Here is a 19,854-nt window from a genome sequence, read left to right as displayed (position 1 = left end):
GCATGTGCATGGTAGTCTGTCAGACAGAAAGTGATGGACTACAGACAGGAAAACTCCCAAATGTCGGCACTAGTAGACAGTCTACCTTGTAAGCTATCAAACAGAAATTGGCAGGCTACAGGCAGGCCCAAATGCCCGCACTAGTGGATAGTTTACCTCCCCAGGGCATCCAGAGGATGTCTCCCACTGGTTCTGTTGGCTGCTTTATAGTGCATCCACCAAGATTTCTTGCCAACTCCAATACCCAAACTGCAAGCTACAAAAAAATACCATACATGGGGCTGGGAAGGTGACTCAGTGGTAGAGCACTTGCCTTGCATGCATGAGGCCCTGGGTTTGATTCCTCAGCACCACATAAGCAAAAAGAAAAGAGCTGGAAGTGGCGATGTGGCTCAAGTGGAAGAGTGCTAGCTTTGAGCTGAAGAGGGGAGGGACAGTGCCCAAGCCCAGAGTTCAGGGCCCACGATTGGACCCACCCCCCAAAAAATACAAGATAGTTACAAAGGGGCAATGCCTTAACTTACCAGCCATTCTTTGCTATTCCCTGATCAGGTGTCAGGGTGGGCTTATGAGGGAGATCCCGGATGCGCACCTATCTGTTGTACCTGGATTCAAGACCCACCGAAGACTATCAGAGACCACAACCAATTCAAATGACAAAGGAGTCGTTTATTTGCAAGCTCGAGCTTGGTCCTCCACACACTCAGTAACTGGTGAGGCTAAGAGGCCCCAAGCATAGAATCAGCACAGTTTTTGTAGTATTGAACAAACAACTTTAAAGAAGTTTTACATGAGAATTTACATGATTGGCTAAAATTTTAAGCAAACTCAGCTATGCATATGTGATTGGCTAATATCATTATTGACATGTTATTGACAGGATTTCTCTGGCCACTGGATCACTGTGTCCTGCATGGCCACCCGGTGTTGGGTCAACGCATCTGGAGAAAATTCCTGTGGCTTTCCAAAGGATAGCTTATGTCTCAGTTGTCTGGGAATTGTTTTTCTTTTTGTGTCATTTCTGGGTCAAGCCCATGGTTATTTTTATAATTCATACTTCACAAGATGTTGCTGGTGTGTAATGGAGTTACTAGGCCTTCCTTGTGCCTCTTTAAGCCTTAGGCTCTTCAGATTTCATATTATTACTGTCTCTTCATACATGCCTGAAATCACTATTTCAAAGTAACACAAACAGAAAAACAAAAATACCCTGATAAAACCATCACAAATCCTAAATTATGTGAAAAAATTCACAATATAAAAAATAAACCTGAGGAAGAGGAAAAACAATGGCAGAATAACAACAGAAAATTACGCTAGCTCTCTCTAATGAAACAGAGATTTAGAGTCCTAGCAGGTACTCCACTTCTAGAGGATCACACCAAGTCAGCTATAATTATATGTAGATATAGAATCCAAAAGAAGATATTATACTGTCTTCACAAGCACACAAAAATCTAGGAAAAGTTACCAAGCCAGGAAAGTGACTGCTGTGACTGTGTTGGCCAACATACTCAAAAGCACAAATGCAGTGTGGAAATAAAAGGTCCACGTGGGAAAACATCACGAACAGAGTCAGTCACATTTAAACACAGACACAATTCACCTTATCACTGGACAGTCAGAACTGTCATTGGAACCACAAGTATTAACATCACAACATCTCATCACAACTGATCTCTTCTCCTGCACTTAATGGTCTAGACAAAAACCTAATTCCAGAAAAAAAAATCACAACAGAAGACCAAAGCAACACCTGGCAAATCAACCAAGAACATAGATAGTCACCTATTAAGATCATAGGTCCCCCAAATGAAAGCCAAGAATCTTCCAAATGGACAGAACAAATCAGAAAAATATGAGGAAAGTGATGCCAAGGTAATATAATTCACACAGTAAATAAAAAGGCATTAGAACAGACAATCAAGGACCTAGAAGATAGTTTTCAAAATACATTACAAATACTGCTGAAAAATATAGTTAATGAAAAGTTACAAAACCTCTACAAGGAAACTTGTGAACAAGATGAGCCCTACCAAAGATTAGCAAAATAATTCATGGAGACTCCAAACAGAAAGAAAAATAAATTCTGAGAAAGCAAGAGTGTCCAAGGTAAAAAATAGATACCTAGTTAAACGATATGAGAGAAGTCACAGCTAAAACCCATATCCCCCAACCCCCCACCCAAAGAATAGTTTTAAGAAAGTCCATACAAGATCTAAAAAAAGCTTTACTAAAGAGATAGAAGCCCTAAAAATAACCAATTATAAAAAAGGAAATAAAAAACAAAATAGAATGTCTCCACAGAAATAGATGATATAGAAGATAATCTCAGGGATCACAGACAGAATAGGTCTAATAGGAAAGAGGAAATAATCATTTAGAACAAATCCAAGAAATAAGAAATGATCTTGCTGGAAGTTCAAGACTCAGAAGATCAAATTGGGGGAGATAAGTATCAAGAAGATGAAGAGCAAGAAACTAAATGGATGGGAAACATATTACAGAATTCTAGCAAAGATCATTCCAAATATCCAAAGAGATAGGCTCATTCAGAGAAGAGAAGCCTTTAAAACACCAAACAGAGAATACCAGAACAGAATAAACCACCACCACGTCATAATCTATTAGAGGATCATTAGAGATCAAAGAAAGGATTCTTAAATCTATCAGGAGAAAAGACGGATTATTTATAAAGGATATACAGGCAGAATAAATACAGGTTTCTTAGCTGATATAGTCAAAAGGAGATATATGACATGATATATGACAAACATTAAAAGCAAGCAACTACCAACCATGATTATGGTCCCAAGCCAAACTCTCCTTTACATTAAAAGGATATGTAAAAATATTTCATGACAAAGAAAACTTGAAACAATGTATCTCTACCAATCAGCAGGATAGAAGTTATTCAAATATATCCTACATAGAGAAGATCAAGAAGAACAGGAACTGGTTATATAAAATGTTCCCTACCCGAGAACAAGGTAAATATATTAGGAGTAGATGAGGCACAGCCCCTAACAGCAGGTGCATAACATAGCAGGACTTATCAGATATTTCACAGTCTTAACCTTTAATATAAATGGACATAATTTTCCAATTAGAAAACATACACTAAATATTAGTATCAAAAAGATGAATTCTATCTAGTATCTACAAGAGACACATTTTATTGACAAAAACAAACACATACTTAAACTGAAAGGCTGTAAGGAAAATTTTCAAGCAAATGGACACCATGAGAAGGTCACAGAATTACTAACATAAGATAAAATAGAATTCAAATTAAAATTAGTAGGAAGAGACATTATATATTGATAAAAGCAACTCTCCATTAGGAGGATATAACAAGTCTAAATATCAATGTCCTGAATCCTGGAGCACCCCCACTTCATCAACCAAATACTACTTAACCTAAAAACACATCTCAACACATCATTGTTATCAATGGATAGGTCATCTAAGCAAAACTCAACCAAGAAACTGAAGACCTAAATAACTACATTGACCTCCTAGCCCTAACAGATATCTACAGAATATACATTCATGTCAGAATATAAATTCTTCGCAGCAGCTCATGGAAGAGTCTCCAAAATAGAACATATCCAGTGGTAGAGTGCTTGCTTTGCATTCATGAGGCCCTGGGTTCGATTCCTCAGCACCACATAAACAAAAGAAAAAAGCCGGAAGTGATGCTGTGGCTCAAGTGGTAGAGCACTAGCCTTGAGCTGAAGAGCTGAAGGACAACGCCCAGGCCCAGAGTTCAAGCCCCACAACCGGACCCCACCACAAAAAAAAGAAATTTTATCTAAATTGAAAAAAAAATTAATCAAATTCCCAAATCTTGTCAGAACACAACAGAATAAACATAATTAAACAGCTAAAGTAAAAAAAAAAATTCTCAAACCCATGAAGACTGAACAACACATTGCTGAATGACCAATGGGGCACTGAATACATTAGCATGAAAATCTGAAAGTTTCTGAAATTTAACAAATTGAACACACAAAATACCAAGCCCTCTGGGAAACAGAAATGCAGTACTTTGAGGAAAATTTATAGCTCTGAGTGCCTCCATCAAGCAATTGGGGAAATCTCAAGCCTGTATATTAATTTTATACCTCAAATTTCTTGAAAACAGGAATAAGCCCAAACTCATAGCAGTAGACAGAAACAAATAAAAAAATTAAATCAGAAATAACTAAATAAAGACAAAATAAAGCATAAAAAGATCAACAAAATAGAGTTGGTTCTTTCAATAAATTAACATACTTGACAGACCCTTGACAAATCTGACTAAGAAGAGAACTCTTATATATAGAAAGATAAATAGAAAGCCCACAGATTGGGAGAAGATTGTTACTTGCTCTGCAACAGGCAATGGCCTCATATATAAAATATATTTAGATCCCCAAAAGTTAACCCCCCAAAAAAAACAAATCCTCAAAAAACAACAATCTTGGGCTGTGAAGATGGCTCAGTGGTAGAGCGCTTGCCTTGAATGCCTGAGGCCCTGGGTTGGATTGCTCAGCACCACATAGGCAAAAAGAAAAAAGCCAGAAGTGGCGCTGTGGCTCAAGTGGTAGAGCGCTAGCCTTGAGCTGAAGAACTGAGGGGCAGCGACCAGGCCCACAGATCAGGCCCCACGACCGGACATCCCCCCCCAAAAAAAGAAACAACAACCCTCTGAATAAGTGGACTAAAGATTTAAAGAGAGACCTCTCTGAAGCAGAAATATGAATGGCCAATAGACACATGAAGAAATATGCAACATTTCTGGCCATAGAAATGCAAATCAAAGCAACATTGTGATTCCACCACACCCCAGTTAGAATGACCATTATGAAGAAAACTAATAGCAACAGATGCTGGGCTGGTGGGGATGTAGCCAAAAAGGAACATTACTACACTATTGGTGGAAATGTAAACTTGTTCAAAAACTCCAGAAAGAATTATAGAGATTTCTCCAAAGAGTTCCCCTATAACTCAGCAAACCCACTCCTGGGCATTTACCCAAAAGACCACAAACAAGGACACACTAAAGCTACAATCCAACTATGTCCATTGTAGCATTATTTACCATAGCTAAGAAATGGAACCAACACAGATGCCCCTGTGTAGATGAATCGATCAAGAAAATGTCATATATATTCACAATAAAAATTCTACGCTTCCGTCAGAAAGAATGACATTGCCCCATTAGTAAGGAAATGGAATCACTTGGAAAACATAATAAGTCAAACAAGCCAGACCTAAAGAATCATAGGCTACATGTTTTCATTCATTTGGAAAAACTAGAATATGCCTAGGATATTCTTAGAAAAGATCACAATATCTTAATAGCTATATGTATATCACCATAAAAAATGATGCTTATTGAAATGAGCTCCAAGAAATGAATACAAGATAATTTTTTGTTCTAATTTCTTTTTATTTTATTTTTTTGTGAACATACTGTACAGGGGTTACAATTACATGGGCAGGATAATGCATACACTTCTTATCAAGCATTGCAGCCTCCTCCTTTGTTTACCCTTCACATCCCTTCCCAGCCTCCCCGCCCCCAACCCCTCAACTAATAAAGCTCGTTTTTGACATGACAACTTGTGCTTCTCATTATTGCAACAGGTCCACTTGTATCCTTAAACGACTTGTTTTTCTCCATCCCCTCCACAAGTTATACTGACATCAAATATAGTGAAAGCAGGAGTTATACTGTGGGCGAGGGACATACAAAGCAACAAAGAGATAATCTTATAATTGCCTTAGAAACAAATGCATGAAAGAAAAAAAACATTAAAATATATATCTAAGGGTTCATTTTCCTAACATCACATTATCTGACCTTTTCTGCTTGACTCATACATATACTAGATATTGAAAATAAGGGAAACCATGGGACCTATGTTTCTTTGGGCCTGGATTACTTCACTTAATATAATTTTTTCCAAGTTTTTCCATTTCCTAACAAATGGGGCAATGTCATTCTTTCTGATGGAGGCATAGAATTCCATTGTGTATATATACCACATTTTCTTGATGCATTCATCTACTGAGGGGCATCTGAGTTGGTTCCATATCTTAGCTATGGTAAATAATGCTGCAATAAACATAGTTGTGCTGGTAGCTTTAGTGTGGTCTTGTTTGTAAACATTTGGGTAAATGCCCAGAAGTGGGCTTGCTGGGTCATAGGGGAGTTCTATGTGAAGTCTTTTGAGGAACCTCCACACTGCTTTCCAAAGTGGTTAAACAAGTTTACACTCCCACCAACAATGCAGTAAGGTTCCCTTCTGTCCACATCCCCTCCAGCATCTGTTGTTGTTAGAGTTCTTGATTTTTCCCATTCTAACTGGAGTGAGGTGGTATCTCAATGTTGTTTTAATTTGCATTTCTTTATGGCTAGGGATGTTGAGCATTTCTTCATGTGTCTGTTGGCCATCCTTTTTCTTCTTCAGAGAAGTTTCTCTTCAAGTCTTTAGCCCACTTATTTATTGGGCAGTTGTTTCTTTGAGAATTTGTTGTTGGGGGATTTATATTTTTGAGTTCCAAGTATATTTTAGATATGAGACCCTTATAGTGAACTGTTTTTAGTAATTTTTTTCTATTTACTTTTTCCGCTTTGGTTTATTCCCTTAAGTCACTGTTTTTGATTTCTGTACCCTTTGTCTTATATATAAGTTAATCTGATTTGGGGAAGGGAAGGGAAATCACAGAAATGGTGGGACAAAGATTAAACAAAGCAACAGTGATATACACTAGACACTATGTTAGAAATGAAGTTTACAACTTTGGGGGAATGGGATGTCAGGGTTGGTGGAAGCAGGAAAAAAATGAGGAAGCAGTAACAAAAAATGTACTCATTACTTATGTAACTGTAACTCACTTCTCTGAATATCACCTTCATAACAAAAAACACCGAACAACCAATAAGAGAACTCACCCAAATATAGAAAACTAGAGAAAAAATGAGGCATCACAACATAAATAAGGGAAATTGAGAATATTATAAGAAAATACTTTGAAAACTGTATGCCAATCACCTGGAGAATCCTGTAGAAATTGATGCTTTCCTATTCTCGAGCTGAGCCAAGAAGTGATACACAAGAAGTAATGAAAATTAAATTTCAATAAAAAATTTCCCATACCAGAAAAATCTAGTATTCAATGGATTTATCATGAAATTAAGGGCTGAAAAAAACTTACAATACTCAGATTTAACTCTTCAATGGAATAGAAAAGGAAATGGAATTATTAAACCTATTCTATGAAGCTAGAATTAGACTCTTTCCCAAATCGGTAGGGACTCATCAAAGAAAGAGAACTATGAACCCAACTCCTTGATAAGCATTGATGCAAAATTCTCAATAAATTTCTCACCAACCAATTTCAGCAACTAACAAAAAAATCATATGCTATGATCAAACAGTATTCATCCTAGGATACAATTGGATTCAATATACTTGTCAATAAACATAACACACATCATCAGTAGAAGCAGGGAAAAGAACCTCATGATCATCTATATGGGTGTAGAAATAGCTTTTAACAAGCTCCAATACCCCTTTATGATTAAAGGTCTGAGAAGCTAGGAATGCATGGAAGTTTCTTAAATATAATAGAGTATATGTATGATAAGAGATAATAAGCGTGTTCTTAATGGTGGAAGCATGAAGACATTAAAACTAGGAATGAGAAAAGGATGTCCACTCTGTCTACTATTCTTCAATATAGTAGTGGACTTTCTAGCAAGAGCAATAGGCAAGAGAAAAACATAAAGGAGATACAAATAGGGAAGAAGTAAAACTATCCCTTTTTACAGATGAAATGATCCTGTATTTAAAGGACACTATAGCTTCCTCCCACACGTTAGTAAAGGTGATGCTAACCTTCAGCAATGTAACAGGGTATAAAACCCACAACAATCAGTAGTTTTTCTGTGTTACCAACAATGGGAAGATCCATGATGAAATCAAAAAAACAACCTCATATGTATTAACCTCAAAATAAAATCAAATCTATACAAAACAAAACAACAAAAATAGGAATTAATAAATTTAACTAAAAATTTGAAAGACCTCTGCTCTGAAAACTTTACAACACTAAAATAGGAAATTTAAGGAGATTCAAGGAAATGGAAAGTCTTTCAATGCTCCTGGTTGGAAGAATTAACATCATGAAAACTGCAATACTGCCCCCAAACAATTGACAATGCAATACCCATCAAAATCCCAACAATATTCTTCAATGCAGTAGAGAAAGCAATCTGACTGTAATAAGAAATTACAAAATTACAGATGAAACCAAAGGCTTAGAAATGAATCATGGGCCAATTTACACACACACACACACAATGGAATTCTATTCACCCAACAGAAAGGATGACTTCTCACCAGTCTTAAGGAAAATGAAAGTCTTGGGAAAATTATACTAAAAGAAAGGAATGCACACTCAGAGCAATATAGTTTTCATAGATTCATTCATTTATGGTAGCTAGAAGGTGCCTACAAATCTACAAGTACAAGACAGATTCTACATCGTCCCAGATAGAATGGCCATTTTCAAGAAAACTGACAATAGCGAATGCTGACAGGGATGTAGCCAAATGGGAACTTATTACAAAAGGTGGGAAATTAAACTTGTTCAACCACTCAGGAATGCAGTACAGACGTTCCTCAAAAGACTAAACATAGATCGCCCTTAAGACCCAGTAATTCCTGTCTTGGGCAGTAATGCAATAAATAACAAGCAAGCTCACATGAAAGCTACCAGCATAACTATGTCCTGGGCCCCGACCCAGAGTTCAAAGACTGGAAAACAAGTTACCACTGCTGGTATTTTTTCCCGAAATAGGAACCTTTTTTTTGGGGGGGGGGTCTGGTCATGGGTCCTGAACTTTGGGCCTGAGTGCTGTCTCTCAACTCTTCAGCTTAAGGCTAGCGCTCTACTACTTGACCCACAGCGCCACTTCCAGCTTTTTTTCTTTTTGCTTATGTGGTGCTGAGTAATCCAACCCAGGGCCTCATGCATATAAGGCAAGCCCTCTACCACTGAACCACCTTCCCAGCCCTAAATATGAATCTTTTGACATAAGATACCAAATCATTCTATTTGTAGCAGCTAGGATAGGACTTAAATGTAGTGGGTGATAAAATGGCTTCTTTATTGAATGTTAGGAAAAGATGTAAGCAGTCCAAGAAAAGGGAGATTTGTTGTTGTTATAGGGGCTTGAAATCTGGGCTTAGGCACTGTCCCTGAGCTCTTCAACTCAAGGTAAGGGCTCTACCTCTTGAGCCACAGTGCCATTTCTGTTTTTCTGGTGGTTAAATGGAGATGAATCTCTGAGACTTTCCTGCCCATGGGGGAACTACAGTCCTCAGATCTCAGCTTCCTTAGTAGCTAGGATTACAGCTGTGAGCCACTGGCAGCAGGCTAAAAATGGGAGACTTTTATAAAAGAAAATCTACCACTTCACCTGTGTCTAAACCTCAGATATCACTATTAGAACACTTCATCGTTGACTCATTTCATCAGACATTTGTAAATTTTCTCTTTTCCTTCATGTTGGAATACTGCAGTCAATATCAACTCAGCTGTGGGACTGGATCAATTGTATGGTAATTGCTAGCACCTAAATCAAGAACATTTACATCAAAACAAATGAAACCCTCATTTGGAATAATTGTTTTCTCTTTTTATTACAAATCTGTGCTTTATTACTTCCTAATGTGATATTGGAACTCCTAACAGAGTGATGATATTTTCTTTTTCTTCAGCAATTGGCCTTCTCTCAAATGTGGTCAAATATTTAAGAATTCAAAGATTTCCATTAAGATGATGTCTAAGAAAATGTGCATTTCTGGAATGTGGTCTGCTGTCGTCTTCTTACATGTACAGGACTTCTATGATTTATTTGTCCTACAAGGAATACTATTTTCCAATCTTTGTTAGACCAATTTTAATCTCTCTGATCAATCTTTCTGACCCTCTCTCTGGAGTCTCATTTCAGTCTGCCTCATCAAAAATATCTTATTTATCAACTAAATTACTCTCAGCTTCTGTTTTTTGCCTGACTTCATATAGGCTGTGATAGCAGCCTTGACTGGCAGTGCTTACTGGAGTTATTTGTTTGTTTGTTTTATTTTTAGAGGTCTAGGATTACTCTTTGATGTATTAGCTTCTCTGGGCCCCAGTGATCCGCTGGCCTAGAGTCAATGGGTTTTTCTCCTAAACATACAAATACAGCTGACTAAATTCCTGTTTTAATTGTCCCAAAATGAGGCAATCTGGCATCCTTGGAAATCCACTTACAGAAATGGTCTATCAAGATGGCTTTTCAATATTGACTGTAAAAAATGTTCATTTCCAACTCACCACCATAAAACAGATCACATCCCTGGGAACAAAATTTTGGAAAGAAGGTTCCCCTTCCTTCCTTCTCTTATGATAGATCAAACCATAATATTCTGCAGTTGTGGCCAGCCTGGAGCACATTTTCCCAAGAATATTCTGTAATGTGAAAGAGGATCAACTATCAAAATAAAGGTGAAAATACTTGTCTACTACAGACAGATTTATCTGGCTTATATCTGTTGTTATATTCATTACTAAAAACACATGGATAATTTATATTGAGATTAGAAAAGTGGCAAAGGATGAATGGAATAAACATTGAGTTTATTTTCATATATCCAATATAATACACTTATCCTCTTATACAAAATTAAATCCAACTGTAGAAACAGTGTCAGAAATATAAAATAAGCCTTAATATGTATAATCTGCACACATACACCATCATCTACTCAGAAATTCAGTCTCTCTATAAATATTTATTTGGTACAAAACAATAAAAATTTAATTAATGAATATGACTTTTAAGTATCATCTGAAATACTCCTCGTGTCTATAATTGCATATAATTGTATAGCTCTCACCTAGACAAGAATTTAACATGCATGTAGAAATCAAATTTCTAGAATATAAGCTAGATGAGAGGATTCATACCCTCATGTAATGTGTGGTGAATTTTTGCGACAATTCTGAACTGTTCCACCTAATACCAAGAGTCATGAGCAATAATTTATTATTTAATGTTAAGATGATTTCTAAGTGCAGAATACACTTTGAATTATTACATTAATTCACAGAAATGAAACAATAATTACATATTGTGTGTTAAAATTCTAATGCTTCTCAATTTTACAATTCATAAAATATATTGTTAAAATTAATTTCATTTTCTTCTTTTCTGTAAGTGCTGAAATTAAAATTATATATTTAACATTGAATATTAAGAAATCAATAATAAGTAACCTACTATTAAAATGATATACTATTAAACTGTGATTTGAATTATATTTCTAACAAATTGTGATGTAAACAACATTTGTCATTTGTTATTGTTAGTCCAAGTCATCTCTTCACCTTAATTTTTTTGTTTTCTATTTTATCTCTATTGGTTTGCTGATTGTGCATTTTATTTTCCCTTTTCAGTGACTGACATTAGGCTGAAAATCTGTATGCTAGTTTATTACTTCCTATGGTAAAGTCAAATTATTGCTCTCCACAGCTGTTCTACTCTACTCTACTACGGTACTTCTCCCACTCCCATTTCCTGTATTGCTGCTCTCATATATTTTATTTTTATTTAAATTTGATTGTCAAGGTAATGTACAGAGGGGTTATAGTTACATAAGTAAGGTAATCAATTCATTTCTTTTCTAACTTTTTTACCCCTTCTCCAATGTCTCTCCCTCTTCACTGCCAACAATCCCCCCAAGATCATTTCCAACATATTGTCTTGTGAGTACATTGTTGCATAGGTTCCCCCTTTTCCTTTGTCTCACCATTTTATTTTTTCCCTTTCCTTTCCCTATTTCCCTAGTTCCCTAGTTTTAATACCCAGGGTATCAAAATCAAATACAATGACTACAGGGGATAAACCATTGCTGGGGAAAACACAAAAGGATGAAAAGAAATCAGGTAGTAGATTAAGAACAACAACAACAAAGAACATGTCTTGGAGTTCATTTCACCTTGTACGGTCATATGAACATAGCTATTGAGTTATTCTGCTCATCTAATAAGATTATCCTTATGTGCACAATAATGCTCCCCTTTTTACCCAATAATCCTACTTCTGGGCATTTAACCATGTGACTACAAACAAGACCACACTGAAGCTACCAGCACAATTATGTTTATCACAGTATTATTTACCATAGCTAAGATATGGAATCAACCCAGATGCCCTTCAGTAGAAGAATGGATCAAGAAAATGTGACACACACATACACACATACACATATATGGAATACTATGCTTCCATCAGAAACAATGATACTACCTTATCTGTAAGGAAATGGAAGATCTTGGAACAAATCATATTAACTGAAGTAAGCCAGACTTAAAGGAACATAGGTCTCAAGGTTTCCCTTATTTGTAATAATTAGTTTACTTCAAGGAAAATTTCCTGTATTTTAATTTGACATTTTGTTCTATGTTGAGCATACATTATTGCTATATTGTTTGTTATTATTTCCTTTTTTTGAGGAGGCCTAACATTTATTTAACTAATAAAGTGAAGTATGTAGCCACTGTATCAGGTGTAATATAATATATCTTCTTAATATTTTTTATTGTGAAAATACTGTACAGAGGGGTTACAATTACATGGGCAAGGTAATGAGCACATTTCTTATCAAGCACTGTTGATTCCTCCTTTGTTTCCCCTTGCCATCCCTTCCTATCATTCCCCCTGCCCTGTGCCAAAGCTGTAAAGTCAGTTTTTTGACATAACATCTTGTACATCTCACTGGTGAAATGGGTCCACCTGTATCCCTATTTAAACAATTTTTTCCTTCCCCTCCACAAATTATACCTACATCAAATACAGTGCAAACCAGGGATTATACCGTGGGGGAGGGACATACAAAGCAGCACAGAAATACCTTATAAATATGTTAGAAACAATAGCAAGAAAGATAAAGAAAAGAGTTCTTATCTTGATGTACTTTTCACCTAACATCAACTTATCTGACCATTTCTGTTTGTCTCAGATATATACTAGTTATTAAAAATAAGGGAAACCATGGGACCTACGTTTCTTTGTGCCTAGGTTATTTCACTTAATATAATTTTCTTTTTTTTGTCGGTCGTGGGGCTTGAAATCTGGGCCTGGGTGCTGTCCCTCAGCTCTTCAGCTTAAGGCGAGCACTCTACCACCTGAGCTACAGCGCCACTTCCGGTTTTCTGGTGGTTTATTGGAGATAGGAGTCTCACAGTCTCTCCTGCCAGGGCTGGCTTTGAACCGCGATCCTTAGATCTCAGCCTCCTGAGTAGCTAGGATTACAGGTGTGAGCCAACAGCGCCCGGCTTAAATATCTTTTTTTTTTTTTTTTTTGGTCCAGTCGTGGGGCCTGAACTCTAGGCCTGTCCCTTATCTCTTCAGCTCAAGGCTAGCGCTCTACCACTTGAGCCACAGTGCCACTTCTGGCTTTTTTCTTTTTCCTTATGTGGTGCTGAGGAATCGAACCCAGTGCCTCAAGCATGCAAGGCAGGCACTCTACCGCTGAGCCACCTTCCCAGCCCTTAATATAATTTTTTTCAAGTCTTTTAATTTCCTGACAAATGGGGCAACAGGCAGTTATACTTAAAGGCTTATGTTCATCTTATCCATTACTGAAGGAAGAACAACTGAAAGAGCAACCCCTATGAGGAAGAACAACTCCTACTTACTTATCTTCATTCCTATGTAAGGCCAGTGTTGTCCCCTGTATGTATTCTCATGTTGTATATTACAACTCTCTACTTGGTCATCCTGTATATCTACTATCTTCTACATTGTGAACTAAATGCCCCAGCAATTCCACTTTGCTTTACTTTTTAAAAAATTCTCTCTAAATATTTGAGGTTGGTGTGTGTGTGTTGTTTTACAAAGATAACGAAGACAATATTTTTCTTGATATGAATACATTTTTTAGGTTATTGTAAGTTGTGGCTAATGGGAGAAGTCTCTTGCTATTTTAAGTATGAAACAGAAAAATGTATTTGTGCATGCACCACAGTTGCTTTATTAGTCTGTACTTGAACACTTAACTTCGATTTTTATCTTGGCTGTTGTTGTGAATAATGTGAATAATAATGAACTACAGATACATTTATCAGTTACCCATAGAGAAATAATCACATTATCAGTGGATCAGATGATATTTCAAGTTTGCATTTCTTAGAAAACTACATACTACTTTCTATAATGAGAATACTAACCTGTATTTTGACCAAGAGTGTAGAAAATTTTCTTTTTTTCTACACTCTCACCAACATTATTACCTTTTTAGTTTTTTGAAAGGGCATGTTTTTACTATGTGTAGTACCCTAGACTGGCCTTAGACTCAAATCCCCTTACTCCAACCTCTCAAATACTTGGAATTACAAGCCTTTACCACCACACCAGGTTCCTCTGATTTTTTAATGAGTATAATAGTTATGAAGTAGTATCATATTAATTTTGAATTGCATTTCTCTAAGGACTTCTGTTCAGAAAGCATTAAGCCAGAATAGAAGTGGTATTAAACATAACTTTATAAAGCCACTGGCGATTTTCAGGCTATTGGAAAACATGTCTATTCAGAACTTTTGTCTATTCCTGTACATGTAAAAGATTGTAAAAGATTTGCCTTTTCTTTACCACAAATAAATCACAAGTCCCTCATCAGTGCTTCCAATGGAAGGTGTTGCCCCAAGGAATGATGAATTCCCCAACTATATGTCAGATATATGTTGATAAGGCCTTAAAACCTGTTAGACAAAAATGGCCTCACATTTATATTTCTCATTATATGGATGATAATTTATTTGCAGGACCAAATATGACAGAATTAGAATTGCTGTTACAGTGCTTACCCTCTATATTTAAAGATTTTGGATTAATAATAGCACCTGAAAAAATACAAAAAGATACGGTGTTAAAATATTTAGAATATGTTGTTTCTAGACAAACAGTGACACCTCAAAAAATGTCTTTACGACGTGATCAATTACATATGTTAAATGATTTTCAAAATCTATTAGGAGATATTAATTGGAAGCGAATGGCCTTAGGAATTCCTACTTATAAATTACATAATTTGTTTTCATTGTTACAAGGGGAGCCTGATTTTCATAGCAAAAGAACTTTAAGGAAGCTGAAAGAGAATTATAATTTGTAAAATAAAAGTAATGTTTTTACATCGAGTAACACTGAATCATCCCATAAATTTATATATTTTGGATACATAAAAATACCCAACAGGAATTATAGGACAAAATGAGCTACCATTAGAATGGATTTATACAAGGCATGGATTTACAAAAAATATTATGCCTTGTGAACAACAGTTGGCAAATTATTATTCAACAGGCCTGGCAATGGCTATTGACCCTATCGGGGTATGATTTATTTGAAATTATTTTTCCTTTGCCAAAAGACCAAGTAGAATATTTGTTAAACATTTCTGAAATGTTATAAATAGCATTAGTAAATTTTACTGGGCAATTTTGCTACCATTTTCTCAAAGGTAGATTGTGGGATTGCTGGCGTAAACAACAATTTGTCATTAATGATATAATTACCAAGACCCCTATTCCCACTGTTTTTAACATTTTTACATATGGCTCCAAAACAAAAAGTGCTTACTGGACAACAAATAAATATTGAGTACAGACAACTACTTTAGCATCAGTTCAACAAAATGAACTTTTTGCTGTTATTAAGGTGTTGCAAGATTTTGTGGGAGATATTAATATTGTTGCTGATTCTGCCTGTGCTCTAGGAATTGTGACTAATGTAGTCACTGCGACTAATGTAGTCACTGCTGTTACATACTCATCTAAACCCCAGCTAAATCAATTATTTAAACAATTACAAGCATTACTGCAACAACTTAATGCCAAAATATTTGTACATCACATTAGGGCTCATTCTTGGTTACCTGGGTACCTTGTATATGGCAATAATCAGGTTGATAAATTAGTTAGTTTTGCTTCTGCTGAACAGGATCATGCTCATTTACATACAAATGCTGGCCATTTACATATGCATCATAAAATACCTTATTCTCAAGCTAAACAAATTATAAAAAGGTGTCCTATCTGCAGACCAATACATTTGAGAGTTGTACCTGCTGGAGTAAATCTTCGAGGATTACAACCTAATGAGCTCTGGCAAATGGATATAACCCATATACAAGCCTTTGGCTGTTTTTCCTTTGTACATGTTACAATAGATACTTATTCCAAATTTGTTTGGGCTTCTGCCCTTACGGGAGAAACTATTAACCATGTAATAGAACACTTATTGGAAGTTTTTGCCATTATGGGAGTGCCTGCCAAATAAAGATTGATAATGGATCAGCCTATAAAAGTATCAAATTTAAAAGATTTTGTGAACTTTATGATTTGGTACATACATTTGGAACAGAATATAACCCCCAAGGACAAGCCATTATTGAACATGTTCATGGCACACTAAAACAACAAATTAAAAAATGAAAAAGGAGGAAAAGGTTGGATGAAGGTATGGATATGTTGTGGTTTCGCATGCAAAATACTAAAATAATTTTACATCAAGCTCTTTTTGTTCTTAATTTTTTAAACTTAGCACAAGGAGATATTTTTAACTAGAGCTGAGCGCCATTTTGAACAAATATCAGAAAAACCTTATTTAAATATTCCTGTATGGATTAAGATTACATTGGACACAGAATGGCAACTAGGAACATTATTACATAATGGGCGATGATATGGTTTTGTGTCTACACAGGATGGCAAACAATACTGGCTTCCTGCCCGATGGATAAAGATGCAGCCAGTGAGGACAGCCCTGTATCCTGTAAGGAATCGGCCGCCAGTTGAGGAAGAAGAAATCCCCATTGCCCACCTGCGGACAGGTAAAAAAGTTGACTGGAGAAGGAACAAAAGATGTTACAACACACTGGTAAACCTGTCATGGCCGAGAACTTGTTCCTGGCCATGTGTGCCCTGTTTACTGTAAACTCTGTCCATGCTAATGCTAGTGTAAGTTATTGGGCCTTTGTTCCTAACCCTCCTTCATTGGAACCTGTTGTTTGTGGAGACATGGATATAACTGTCTATACTGTTCCTGCTGTTTTATCTCCTCCTTGGAATAATTTGACATTTTACAGTAAGGATGATGGTAGCTTTTTTAATTTTACTTACTATACTCATTCCTTGCCTGATTGTCTGGGGCCTCCTCCATGTTTAGTTATAAATTGGCAACATTTGGTTTTACCTGGGAAACTCACTTCCAATTCTAGAACACAGCTGCAGTGATTAACTACTTGGTCCATTAATAGTAGCTGGGAAAGTGTCAACTTGATGGCGAGTTATCCTTACCTATGTGCCCTAATTTTACTTATATTGATTTAAAATATCAGCCTTTTGTGTGGCAACAGTGTAGAGGAACATTTGGAAAAACGTTCAATAATTTTACTAATTGGGGACCTTTTGGACAGTTTATTAACCCATGTTCAGAATGGAATATTACTAGATGTGATTTATCTAATGTTACTAGGATGTTGGATGCCGTTAATGGATCGCTTACTGGAGCTCGATTGATGGCCTGGGGAGAAGGAGGCATTGCAGATGCTCGATGGACTTTCATGGCTGCATCCACTGCTGTTCAGATTCATCTTTGGAAGGTCGCAGCAGAGCGGAAACCCATGATGCTATCAAATGGATTGTTTTCGGGGACAGCTAATTCTGGGTCCACTTATAATTTTATTTTGTACAAATGTTTTGATGTAACTGCTTGTGTACCTCTGCCTTATGTATTTTTAGTGGGAAATTTTACATTATCTCCTACTAGTTCTTGTTTTAATTGTCGCCTGTATTCTTGTGTTAATTCCTCTCTTAATTTTAATGACAGTGATAGTATTATGATTTTACAACAAAGAACTCATATTTGGCTACCTGTTAAATTAGGAAGAGAATGGTCCCAAAATCCTTTGGATAATGTTGTTATTGAACTTTTTACCAAACTACTAAAACATACAAAGCATATGATTGGAGCCATTGTAGCTATGATTTTAAGCTTAATTGCTATTACCATTGTTGCTGCGGTGTCTGGAATTGCCCTACACACTTCCTTACAAATGAAACACTTTGTGGAAGAATGGCACCGGGAGTCACATGAATTGTGGGTCTCACAGGTAGAAATTGATGCTCGATTACAAACACAGATTAATATTCTTAAACAGACAGTGGGATGGTTAGGAAAAAAGTTATTGGTTGTGGAAAAACAGTTATTGTTAAAATGTGATTGAAATTCTACTACCTTTTGCATTACTAAAGTAAAATATAATGAATCTATTCAAGATTGGAATGTAATACAGCAGTATTTATCTGGAAATTCTACTGCTGCTCCATTGATTGCTTAGTTACAATTTAATATACATGATATTTTTTGTAGACAATTTGCAAATGATGACGCTTCTACTATCACTGATGATGCATTTCTTAAACATTTAGAAGGGTTGGATCTGAAAGGAATACTACAAACTATTTCATATACTACTAGTGGCATGGGAATTATGATTGTTATTATTTAGTTACACTTGTACTGTTATATTTCATTTTTATGAATCCAATGCAAGCTTCTATGATAACCCTGTGAAAACCTTTACTTTTAAAACAAAAGAAAAAAAGAAACTGTGAAGAATCAGCGTTTATGTTGAAGAGGCAGAATGATGCAGGCTCCAGCCTCAGGATTATCTGAGGACTGTGTTTGAGTATTAGGAAAGCTCTTGGCATGCCGGGCTAGAGAGGGAAAATGTTCTCTCTCCCTATCTCAAAGCACATGTCACAGACTCCTGGGAGCTGAGGAAGTAGCTCTTCTGCTTGCTTAAACACAGATGAACAGCTGGTCAAACATGTTCCTGAGATTGGAAAAGTGGTTTGAGCTTGCTCTAATATAGTTTAGATAATAATATACCAAGATATTGTCTCATAGTTTAAGTAAAAATGTATCTGTTGAAATTTTTGTGTGAATGTCTTGTGACTAAATCTTGGCAAAGGTCCTGCTTGCTTGTCTTTAAATACCCACTAACAATAAAGCACAGCATGCAGTGGCAATTGCTGTTTGTACTCTGCATCCCCTGTGTTTTGGTGATTTCGTGACAATAACCCAGGGACCCCAACGCACTAGACATTGACTCCCCATGACTGACCAAAGAAGAGAAAAAATATATATATATACACACATATATGATGCGATGAATTACATTTAAATATAAATGAATATTTATGGTATACATTTAAATATAATTAATGTATATTCCCTTATATAAATATATTTACATATATAAGATCATATTATATTTATATGTTTATAAATAGATTTGTAATTAATATCCAAAGAGTACATCTGAATATTTTGGGGAAAATGTAGAGTTTCTAAAGGCTTACTACTGACGCATCATACTTTCAAGCAATTTTTCCACTTATTACAATGTCTGGAGTACTAAGATTGGATGATTATGAAACACAGTAGCTGTTTTATTCCTTATGATTTTGGATTAGAAACATCTACTTACTTGATATGAAACCTACAAAAATGTGATCTTGAAATCACACTCCACATACTGGACATATACATCAATTTAGCAACTTACAGGTCTGAAACCTTTATTTGAATCCTGTATCTCACATAAATTCAGATTCCTTAGAGTCAGCTACATATAAAAACATGCATGCATTTTCATGCTCACATACATCCCCACACTCACATGACACGCTAAATGTATTACTGTAATAGGTAATAATATAGATACTGAAAAAGAACACCTTTTC

The sequence above is a fragment of the Dipodomys spectabilis genome, unplaced genomic scaffold, assembly GCF_019054845.1.
Source record: "Dipodomys spectabilis isolate Male_0828 unplaced genomic scaffold, ASM1905484v1 ptg000472l, whole genome shotgun sequence".
Lineage (NCBI taxonomy): Eukaryota > Metazoa > Chordata > Mammalia > Rodentia > Heteromyidae > Dipodomys > Dipodomys spectabilis.
This window is presented reverse-complemented; position numbering follows the sequence as displayed.